Genomic DNA, 12,108 nt, shown 5'->3' on the forward strand with positions numbered 1-12,108 from the left:
TGCTTAAATAGATCATTATTACTTCACAGTCTTTGAAGACTGACACTTAAGCAGAGTTCCCTGTAAAATGAAAAGTATTAAATTTTAGTACATTTTTACTTTAATAATTATATTATCTCTTTAAGTTTCAATTTAAAAAATATTTCTAATGAAAATGTGTCATTTTTGTGTACTTTAAACAAAGATAAACATAGTCCTTTAACAACTCTTTTTTAAAAAATGCTCATTGATTTCAGAGAGATGAATCAGTTACTAATCTATCATCAATCTTTTGAACATTTGAACATACATGTTATTATCATTCACCACCTAAATACTTTCTGCTCTGTTCTCTACCTATTCACTTAGGAGATTTACAAAGTCAGTCAAATTTAGAGGCACAAAGTTGAATTAAGCTATGTCACTATTGATGAGAAAGTAAATAGGTATCTAATTTATATCCCTTAAATATTAATGGAGTTGTGCAGTGAAAATAACTTATATAACTTCAAAATTGTAAATCATCTTTCCTATAATATTTTAGCATAACTTTATAAAATATCCTATCATGTTATTATAACTTTTGGTTATGTAACATTCATAATTTACCATGGGAATATCTCTTGTCATTGTAAGGATTTAAAGAAAAATTGTATTATCAAGAAATCCATTATTCCACATATTTGGACTATGTACACAAATATTTGTAATATATGTGTGTTTTAATCACTCAATCCTCTCTGACTTTTTGTAACCCCATGGACTGTAGCTCCCCAAGCTTTTTTGTCCATGGAATTTTCCAGGCAAGATACTGGAGTGGGTTGTCATTCTATTCTCTAGAGGACCTTCCCGACCCAGGAAATGAGCCTGGGTCTCCTGAGTTGCAGGCAGATTCTTTACCATTTGCGCTACCGGGAAAGCCTTTACAATGCGTACATTTACTGTATTCCTGGACACACCCATCTCCAATATAAATATATATATGTGTAAACTATATATATATATATAGTTGATTTGCAATGGTGTGTATTCGTTTCAGGTAAAAAGTATACTGTTCATTAACCAGTATATCAATTAGTATTTTTGTAAATTTTATCCCAGTATAAGTTATTACAAGATAATGGATATAATTTTCTGTTCTATGAGGTTTATCCTTATTGGTTATCTATTTTATATATAGTAATTTGCATCTGTTAATAGCATTCTATGGAATACTTTACCCTCAATAGACTTTACTAGCATACAGATCTTCTTTGATTTGAGATGAGTCTACATCCCAATAGAGCCATAGTAAGTTGAAAATGTTGTTAGCCAAGGATGCATTTAACACACCTAATATCCTAGCCTAACTTAAACGTGCTCAGATCATTACATTATCCTACTTTGATAATGGCAAAATCAAAATGGTCATTTTGTTAGGGGCAAAATCGCCTAACACAAGCTTATTTTATAATAAAATGTAAAATATCTTGTGTAATTTTTTGAACACTGGACTGAAAATGAAAAACAAAATGATTGTGTCAGTTGTTTACCCTTCTGATGATGTGATTGATGGGGCTGTATCTTGATCAGTTTCACAAGAGAGAATCTACTAATGTTGCTAGCCTGGAAAAAGATTAAAATTCAAAATTCAAAGTATGATTTCTACCAAATGAGTCTGTTTTCACACTGTTCATAAAATTGGAAAATTATAAATGGAACCATCATGAGTTGAGGACCAACTATAATTTACAATGGACAAAGGCAGTGTTATCCATCTTTGAGGATCACTGCTGTATTAGAGCATTCTTAGTTGATATTTGTTAGTGCTGGTTAAAAAAAAAAAAAAAAAGACTTAGGATCATTGTTCTATAAGTACATTGATACTTTTTGAGGATTCAGGGCCTGAAGTTTAAGTTGATTAAGAAGTATTTCACTGAAAATCAGATATGAACACAGATTTGTACATACTCAGTCACAAATATATATGATTAAATCTATCCTTCAATCATTTCAACAGTACATATAAAATTAAATAATGTTGCTTGGTGGCATGATCCTGGTGCATAGCAACAGCTGTTTTCATGAACTGGTTGATCTTTAAAGCAGAAGCACCTCATCTTGCAGACCAGAAGAACCCCTTGTTAATGGCGACCCTGACTCCATAGCCCTGTATTACTTAAGCTCAGTAGAAATTTTCTGGAAATATTGGTTCACCCTTCATTTTATCACAGCAAAAGAACTAACCCAAGTTTTACTAGATGGGACAGGCCACCTTGCTCATTTCCTTTCTAATAATATTGCTGATTGTAATTTATACAGATATCAAGAACTTTAGTGGGAAACTTCTTTGTGTAGTAACTGTCACTTTTGCTCTAAGGGAAACACCTACTTAGTTCTTGGTGAGGAGGAAAAGAAAAAAGAAAAGAAACCTTAGAAATGTTAGGATTTCCCCTTGAGATAGAGCATTTGTCTCCATTTCATCCAGATGGATCTTTCACCTAAAAGATACATAAAAAAATTTGTATCTGTGTATTAGATACTCATTCATACTTTGCAAGTTATTTTTTGGCATACATTTTGAAGATATTTCTGCATATGCTTATTCTGTATACTGATTGTTTTCTCTGATGATTATTTATTGTTCCCATTTGTCTTTGGTAACCTATGACATTGCTAAGTGTTAAGTCACTTCGTGTCCGACTCTTCGTGACCCCAGTGGACTATAACCCACTGGGCTCCTCCGTCCATGAGATTCTCCAGGCAAGAAAACTGCAATGGGTTGCCACACCCTCCTCCAGGAGGCCGTCTCAAGCCAGGGATTGAACCCAGGTCTCCTGCATTGGCAAGAGAATTCTTTAAAACTAGCGCCACTCAGGAAGCAATTGATAAGTGATATTTCATCCGTTTTTCACTGATATACACTTGATCTTAGCCAAAAGGCAATGAAGTGATAGTGTTTCACTGATATTTCATTTAATTCAGTTCAGTTCAGTTCAGTCGCTCAGTCGTGTCTGACTCTTTGCAACTCCATGAATCACAGCACGCCAGGCCTCCCTGTCCATCACCAACTCCCGGAGTTCACTCAGACTCACGTCCATCGAGTCAGTGATGCCATTCAGCCATCTCATCCTCTGTCGTCCCCTTCTCCTCCTGCCCCCAGTCCCTCGCAGCATCACAGTCTTTTCCATGAGACAACTTTTCACATGAGGTGGCCAAAGTACTGGAGTTTCAGCTTTAGCTTCATTCCCTCCAAAGAAATCCCAGGGCTGGTCTCCTTCAGAATGGACTGGTTGGATCTCCTTGCAGTCCAAGGGACTCTCAGAGTCTTCTCCAACACCACAATTCAAAAGCACCAATTCTTCAGTGCTCAGCTTTCTTCACAGTCCAACTCTGACATCCATACATGACCACTGGAAAAACCATAGGCTTGACTAGGTGGACCATTGTTAGCAAAGTAATGTCTGTTTTTCAATATGCTATCTAGGTTGGTCATAACTTTTCTTCCCAGGAGTAAGCATCTTTTAATTTCATGGCTGCAGTCACCATCTGCAGTGATTTCAGAGCCACCCCCCCCCCCAAAAAAAAAAAATCTGACACTGTTTATACTGTTTCCCCATCTATTTCCCATGAAGTGATAGGACCAGATGCCAGTAGGTTACGGCTGGTGCTCAAAGAAGGCACTGGTGACACATTCCAACACTCTTTCCTGGAAAATCCCATGGATGGAGGAGCCTGGTAGGCTGCAGTCCATGGAGTTGCTAAGAGTTGGACACGACTGAGCGACTTCACTTTCACTTTTCACTTTCATTCATTGGAGAAGAAAATGGCGACCCACTCCAGTGTTCTTGCCTAGGGATTCCCAGGGACGGTGGAGCCTGGTGTTCTGCCGTCTATGGGGTCTCACAGAGTCAGACACAACTGAAGCGACTTAGCAGCAGCAGCATCAGGGCTGGTGCTGACAGGAATGCAATGGGGCGCCAGGACTAACCCAGGAATTATAATGAGAGTTCAACTCTTGGGCAAAATAATTTCAAAAGGAGGAGGAAGGATGAGACCAAGAACACCTGTGTAAGAAAGGAGGCCAAGCAGGGCCTCTGAAGAAAGACTAGACACCTGTGTGGATGCCCGTTGGCACTGCCTTTAGTGAAGAATTGCCATCCTGAAAGGTGCTAACAGAGAGGAAAGAGCTAGACAGCCTCACGTTAGAAAGTAGATCTAGCCGGCAGGTGAGAGTTCTGTGCTGCCATTATGACATTTGTGCTTCACTGGGAGTCCTGAAAGCCTGGGTAGAGGTGACCACAAAACCCCCAGGGGAAGAGATGAGCAAAACAAGATAAAAGGACAAGCTCCACTAACGTTATACCACAATTAAAATTTTATAAACAAAATCAAATATCTGTATATAATATGTATATAATTTGTTATTCATTTATTTACACACAAAATCTGAATCAGAGAAATTGTACCTAAGAAAAAATAACAGTCACAGAAAATGACTCTAAAAATGAGATTATAGTAATGGGAATAAAAAAAGGATAATGTCTATCAAAAACGACAAAAATGAGGAGAGTTGGTGGACAAGGGAATGGCAACAGCAGCATAGATTTAGCTATATTCATGAACCCCCCACACCCCAGGCTGCACTGAACAGAACAACTTCACTGGCTTCAGGAAAGGAAAGCCAGAGACCCCCAGGACACATCCAGGACCATATGTGGTGACAGTTAGCTCTGTGTTTCCCAAAACCCAGGAGGCTGAGACACACCTGAGATGATAACACTGAAGTCATCTCCACAGGGAGGGGACTCAGTGAAGCACCTCTTCACGTCCTGTGAGCCAAAGGACATGACAGTCATGGTTAAGACCCACCAAAAAGAGAGGGAAATCTGAGCTAAGCAGCAGAACTGGCCACCAAATCTGTGGGTGACTGAAGAGTTCTGTAGAAACAGTTAGTGCTGGAGCAACCTGGGTCCTAGAAACTCTAATCAACCAAAATCACAAAATGTCACAAAGAGGTGATATTTCTGTGAATGGAATTCACATTGAAGGGGGAAGAAATAGTAGAGTCAACAGAGAACCACTATTTAGTGTAAGGTGGAGGGGTAACCATGTTTGAATATTTCACAAACTTTGAAGCCACATTTCTGAAAACTGTGTTCCAGCAATAATCCTGAGCTCCAGAACTCTAGAGCTCTAGGGGGTGAAGCTAGAAACATAATCAAGTTCATCTCCCCATGTAAAAATGTCACCTCACTAACACATAAACAAGGGAAAAAATTACAATACCATTCCACATTGTATGAAAAGCATCTGAAGAGTAACAAGAATAGGAGTCTACAAGACAATGATGCAGCCAGAAAGACAAGACCCCAAAGCAGTTGCAGTCTGTACCTAATCCAAAGTAAGCTAAAGATAACTTACAAGAGCAATAAAATGTATAAAAGCAGAACACACATTAGAATTACAAATATGTACTCAGAAATAAAAATGACTGGAGGAAAGGAAGATTTAAAAAGAAAAGTGGCCAACAGAGGAATAATTACTAAATGAAATAAATAAAAATCATCAATGCAAAGAATATCAAATTAGAAAGAGCACAAGAGAGAATTAACACCGGGAATGATGCCATAAGAGAAATAAAATATGGATAAAAATGATTTGACTGAAAGTGATACTATGCAAGATAGCATTATATGTGACAGAGCACCAATAAGGAAGCTAAAGCAATAGAATTAACACAAAGGCAAAAGCTATAATTCAAGAAAACTCTACTGAAACTTCCCTGTTGGCTCAGAGGGTAAAGCATTTGCCTGCAATGCAGGAGACCTGGGTTCGATCCCTGAGTCGGGAAAATCCCCTGGAGAAGAAAATAGCAACCCACTCTGGTACTCTTGCCTGGAAAATCTCATGGAAGGAGAAGCCTGGTAGTCTACGGTCCATGGGGTCACAAAGAGTTGGACACGACGGAGAGACTTCACTTTGACTTTTTCCTGAAATAAAGCCGATTTGAAATTCAGCATTTAAAGAGAACACTACATTCTTGGGAAAATCCCCTCTGAGAGGCCAATGCTGAAACGTATTTTTAGTAAAATTTTAAATTCTAAAAAAAAAAATATATATATATATATATATATGTGTATATATATATATATATATATATGTGTATATATATATATGTGTGTGTGTGTGTGTGTGTCTATATATATATATATATATATATATATATATATATATATATATATCTTCCAAGCATCTGAAAGGAGTGAGCTGCTTTTAATTAGAGACAAGGTAATGTATCATGCATACTAGGAGATTTTTGAGAAGGGTTGCTAATAATTGCAATGGACACATACTGTAAACCAGGAATATTTTAGCTGAGAGAATATTTGATCACTCTATTTATAAAATAAAAAAATTAAACTGATATCAAACTCTTTGACAGACATAGGTTTTTGATATCCATAGAGATAAAAGAGTAGAAGATTTAAGTTCATCAAAAAAAGAAAATGGCAACCAAAGATTTTATATATGTGACCAAACAGACCTTCAGACTGCCAGGAAGGCTGTAATGAACCTGAAGAAGTTCATGTTTTCGCTTGATTTGATTCCTATACACAAGAAGATCTATATAAGACAGACACAAAACAGTTCACATAGATTAGAAGGAACTTAGCCAACACCACAGATTTTCCAGGTATGTATCAAAATTGCAATACAAATAGCAGAGAATAGCTCTTATTTTCAGGCTTATGTGAATTTTTCCATAGTTTGAGCAGTAAAGAAAATCTTAATAATTTATAAAGGACAGAAATAATCTAAATATTATCTTAGCATAACCTATTACTGTAATTATTAATAATGTAAATAAAATGTGTTTTCTTAGAAATTAAAAGAGCTATTTTTATTTTGATATAATCTCAAATTATAGATTTTGGGGGGAATACTATAAATAAACATGATATATTAAATATATTATATAAAATTGAGTGCATATAAAGAAGATTAAAAATAATGAACTAAACCGTACAGTAAGAAAAATAATAGCAAAAGAAAGCATGAGGGATAAACTGATTAAAAAAACAACAATAAATGGAAACATTATTCTTGTTGTTCAGTCATTCAGTTGTATCCAACTTTTTGTGACCCCATGGACTGTAGCCCACCACGCTTTTCTGTCTGTGGAGTTTTCTAGGCAAGAATACTGGATTGGATTGTCATTTCCTTCTCCAGGGGATCTTCCTGGACCAAAGATTAATCCTGCATCTCCTGCATTGGCAGACTCTTTATCACTGAGCCACTAGGAAAGCTCCAAAAATATCATAAAATAGAATAAAAAAGAGTGGAACTAAGAAGTAAATACAAAAGCTGATTTGAAAAAAAAAAAAAAGTAATAATGAGATTATATAAATACCCTAAATTTGAAATAGCAAAGGAAAATAACTATAAAAACTTACAATATTTTGAAAAATTGAAACTTTTCCCACAATGTATGCTTTTCTGAAAAATGTGCAATTTACAAAAATATATTCCATGAAAAACAGATTTCAATTAACACAGAGGAAATTGAAAAAAATGGTTAAAGGGTTTCCTTATAGAACCAGCATGACCCAGTTACTTCCACAGGGAATTCTATTAAATTTGCAAACATTAGATAAGAGAAAAAAGAAGAACATTTTCCAAACTACTTTGAAGTGGGTATAGGAACCTTGATCCTCAAGCTGAAAGATTTTTCAGCTGTGAATATTGATACGAAATATTAAATAACAGATGGCAAGCTTGAAAATTAAGCAAAATTATCTCATAGGGCTCGTATCAGAAATCCAAGATAGCTTGATTGCAGAAATCCCGTTATGGAACATTTGATGTTAATATTGCTAGGACAAAAGTCATGCAGTTATCTCCAGATATTAGGTAAATTTTAGCATGCTTTTATTGATCCATTATTTAAACATTTCCATGTTTTTACATATGTAAAGTTGTATTTTATGAATATTATCTGAGTTAGGTTTGTTCTATTCTTTTGGCTGAGATTGTGCCTGTTGCTAGTTTTATATGTTTACTTTTATTGTAGTTACTTATGTACTTGACATTTCCCACTATCTCACTTTTTTCACTTGTTCAATTTCTGCTTTAACTTTCCCTTCCATTGGATTAGTTACATATTTACATAGCTTCCCCTCTGCTCCTCTCTATGATTTAGTAGTTTTAAATTCTATTCATATTCTTTCACTTGTTAACCTCTAATCTATAGCCAAAATATTTATCTTCAAAAGTTCTCATCATTTTTAAAAATTTTGTTTGTTTTTTTAATTCAAAAGGATACATTTACCCCAGTGTTCACTGCAGCACCATTTACAAGAGTCAGGACATATAAGCAACTTAAATGTCAAACAACAGATGAATGGATAAAGAAGATGTGGTATATATATATATATATATATATATAATAGAATAGTACTCAACCATTAAAAATAAATTAAATAGAGTTATTGTGGTGTTGGAGAAGACTCTTGAGAGTTCCTTGGACTGCAAGGAGATCCAACCAATTCATTCTGAAGGAGACCAACCCTGGGATTTCTTTGGAAGGAATGATGCTAAAGCTGAAACTCCAGTACTTTGGCCACCTCATGCGAAGAGTTGACCCATTGGAAAAGACTCTGATGCTGGGAGGGATTGGGGGCAGGAGGAGATGGGGATGACAGAGGATGAGATGGCTGGATGGCATCACTGACTCTATGGACGTGAGTTTGAGTGAACTCCAGGAGTTGGTTATGGACAGGGAGGCCTGGCGTGCTGAGATTCATAGAGTTGCAAAGAGTCGGACACGACTGAGCAACTGAACTGAAGTGAACTGAATAGAGACATGGATTATCCTAGAGTTTGTCATACAGAGTGAAGTAAGTCAGAAAGAGAAAAGCAAATATCATGTATCAATTCATATACATGAAACCTCAATTGTTTTTGATCTGCAGTCTTAGCAGGAAGTGTGAGATTTTTCTCCCTGACTCAGAGGTGGATGTTCTGCTTTTATCTTACAAGTGTTATGTCCATTTGCTTTGGTTTGTTCAGTCTCTAATCCATGTTAGATTCTTTGTAACTCCATGCAGAGTAGCACTCCAGGCTCCTTTATTCCTTCACTATCTCCCAGAGTTTGCTCAAATTCATGTCCATGGAGTTGGTGATAGTATCTAACTATATCAGGCTTCCTTGGTGGCTCAGACAGTAAAGAATCTGCCTGTCATGAGGGAGACCTGGGTTCAACCCCTGGGTTGGGAAGATCCCCTGGAGAAGGGCATGGCAACCCACTCTGGTATTCTTGCCTTGAGAATCCCCATGCATGGAGGAGTCTGGCAGGCTATGCAAAGCATTGGATATGACTAAGCAACTGAGTACACACAAATATCTCATCCTCTCCTGCCCCATTTCTCCTTTTATCCCAGCATCAGGGTCTTTTCCAATGAGTCAACTCTTCCATCAGGTGGCCAAAGTATTGGAGATTCAGTTTCAGCAACAGTCCTTCCAATGAATATTCAGGACTGATTTCCTTTGACATTGACTGGTTTGGTCTCCTTGCAGCCCAAGGGATTCTCAAGAGTCTTCTCCAGGATCACAGTTTGAAAACATCAATACTTCGGTGCTCAGCCATCTTTACGGATCAACCCACACATCTGTACATGACTACTGGGACAACGATATCTCTGACTATACAGACCATTGTTGGCAAAATGTTGCCTCTGTTTTTTAATATGTTGTTTACGTTTGTCACAGCGTCCCTTCCAGGGAGCAAGCGTCTTTTAATTTCTTGGCTGCAGTGAGAGTCTGCACCGATTTTGGATCCCAAGAAAATAAAGTCTGTCACTGCTTCCACATTTTCCTCTTATATTTGCCATGAATTGATGAGACCAGACACCATGATCTTAGCTTTTCTAATGTTGAGTTTCAATCTACTTTTTCACTCTCCTCTTTTACCCTCATCAAAAAGCTCTTTAGCTTCTCTGCACTTCCTGCCATTAGACTGATGTCATCTGCCTACTTGAGGTTGTTGATACTCTTCCAGGCAATCTGGACTTCAGCTTGTGATTCATCCAGCACAGCATTTCACATGATGCACTCTGCATATAAGTTAAATAAGAAGGATGACAATATACACCCTTGTTGTACCCCTTCCCCAATTTGGAACCAGTCAGTTGTTCCAGATCTAGTTCTAACTGTTGCTTCTTGACCCATATACAGGTTTCTCAGGTAAAGGTAAGGTGGTCTGGAATTTCCATCTCTTTAAGAATTTTCCATAGTTTGTTGTGAACTACACAAAGATTTTAGTTTAGTCAATGAAGCAGAAGTAGATGTTTTTTCTGGAATTATCTCTATGATCCAACAAATGTTGGCAATTTGATCTCTGATTCCTCCACCTTTTCTAAAACCAGCTTGAACATCTGGGTTTGTACAGTTCACGTACTGCTGAAGCATAGCTTGAAGGATTTTCAGTGTAATCTTGCTAGTGTGTTAAATGAGTGCAATTGTACAGTAGTGTGAACATTCTTTAGCACTGGCCTTCTTTGAGATTGGAATGAAAACTCACCTTTCCCAGTCCTGTGGCCACTGCTGTAATTTCCAAGTTTGCTGACATATTGATCACAGCACTAAAGCAACATTATCTTTTAGGATTTTTAATAACTCAAATGAAATCCTGTCCCCTCCACTAGCTTTGTTTGTAGTGATTCTTCCTAAGTCTCCCTTGACTTCACACTCCAGAATGCCTGACTCTAGGTGAGTGACCACACAATAATGGTTATCGGAGTCATTAAGACCATTTTTGTACAGTTTTTCTGTGTATTCTTGCCTCCTCTTCTAAATCTCTTCTGCTTCTGTTAGATTCTTGCTGTTTCTGTCCTTTATTGTGCCCATCCTTGCATGAAATATTCCATTGATATCTCCAATTTTCTTGAAGAGATCTCTAATCTTTCCTTTTATATTATTTTCCTCTATTCTTTTGCATTGCGTATTTAAGAAGGCCTTCTTATCTCTCTTTGCTATTTTCTGGAAGTCTGTATTCAGTTGTGTATATCTTTCCTTTTCTCCCTTGTCTTTTGCTTCTGTTTTTACCTCAGCTATTTGCAAAGCTTCCTCAGACAACTTTGCCTTGGTGCACTTCTTTTTCTTTGGGATGGTTTTGTCCTCTGCCTCCTGTACAGTGTTACAAACCTCTGTCCTAAGTTCTTCAGGCACTTTTTGTAACAGATTAAATACCTTGAATCTATTTGTCAACTCCGCCTTATAATCACAAGGAATTTGAGTTAGATCATACCTGAAAGGCCTAGTGGTTTTCCCTTTCCTTCATTTAGCTTGAATTTTTCCATAAGAAGCTCATGATCTGAGCTACAGTTATCCCCAGGTCTTGTTTTTACTAATTTTATAGAGCTTCTCCATCTTTGTCTGCAAATAATATAATCAGTCTGATTTGGATATTGAACATTTGGTATGTCCATTCGTAGAACCATCTCTTGTACTGGAAAAGGGTGGAAAAGAGTGTTTGCTATGACCGGTGTGTTCTTTTGAAAAAAAACTTTTAGCCTTTTTCCTGCTTCATTTTGTACTCCTAGCCAAACTTCTTTATTATTGTGGATATTTCTTGACTTTCTACTTTTGCATTCCAATCCTCTGTGATGAAAAGGACTTTTATTGTGTGTTAGTGCTAGAAGGTGTTGTTGGTTTTCATAGAACCAGTCAACTTCAGCTTCATCATCAGTGATCGGGGCATATTCTTTGATTAGTGTGATGTTGAATCGTTTTCCTTGGAAATGAAATGAGATATTGATGTCACTTTTGAGGTTGCACCTAAGTACTGCATTTTGGACTCTTCTATTGGTTATGAGGTCTACTCCTTTTCTTCTAAGGGATTCTTGCCTAGAGTAGTAGATATGGTGGTCATCTGAATTAAATTTGTCCATTCCTGCCCATTTTAGTTCTCTGATTCCTAAAATGTCCATGTTCACCCATGAGTACTCCTGCATGACCACATCCAGTTTACCTTGATTCATGGACCTAACATTCCAGATGCCTATACAATATTGTTCTTATAGCATTGAATTTTGCTTGCCACCAGACACATCCACAACTTAGTGTTGCTTCTGCTTTGTCCCAGGCACT

The sequence above is a fragment of the Budorcas taxicolor genome, chromosome 4 (assembly GCF_023091745.1).
Source record: "Budorcas taxicolor isolate Tak-1 chromosome 4, Takin1.1, whole genome shotgun sequence".
NCBI classification, from domain to species: domain Eukaryota; kingdom Metazoa; phylum Chordata; class Mammalia; order Artiodactyla; family Bovidae; genus Budorcas; species Budorcas taxicolor.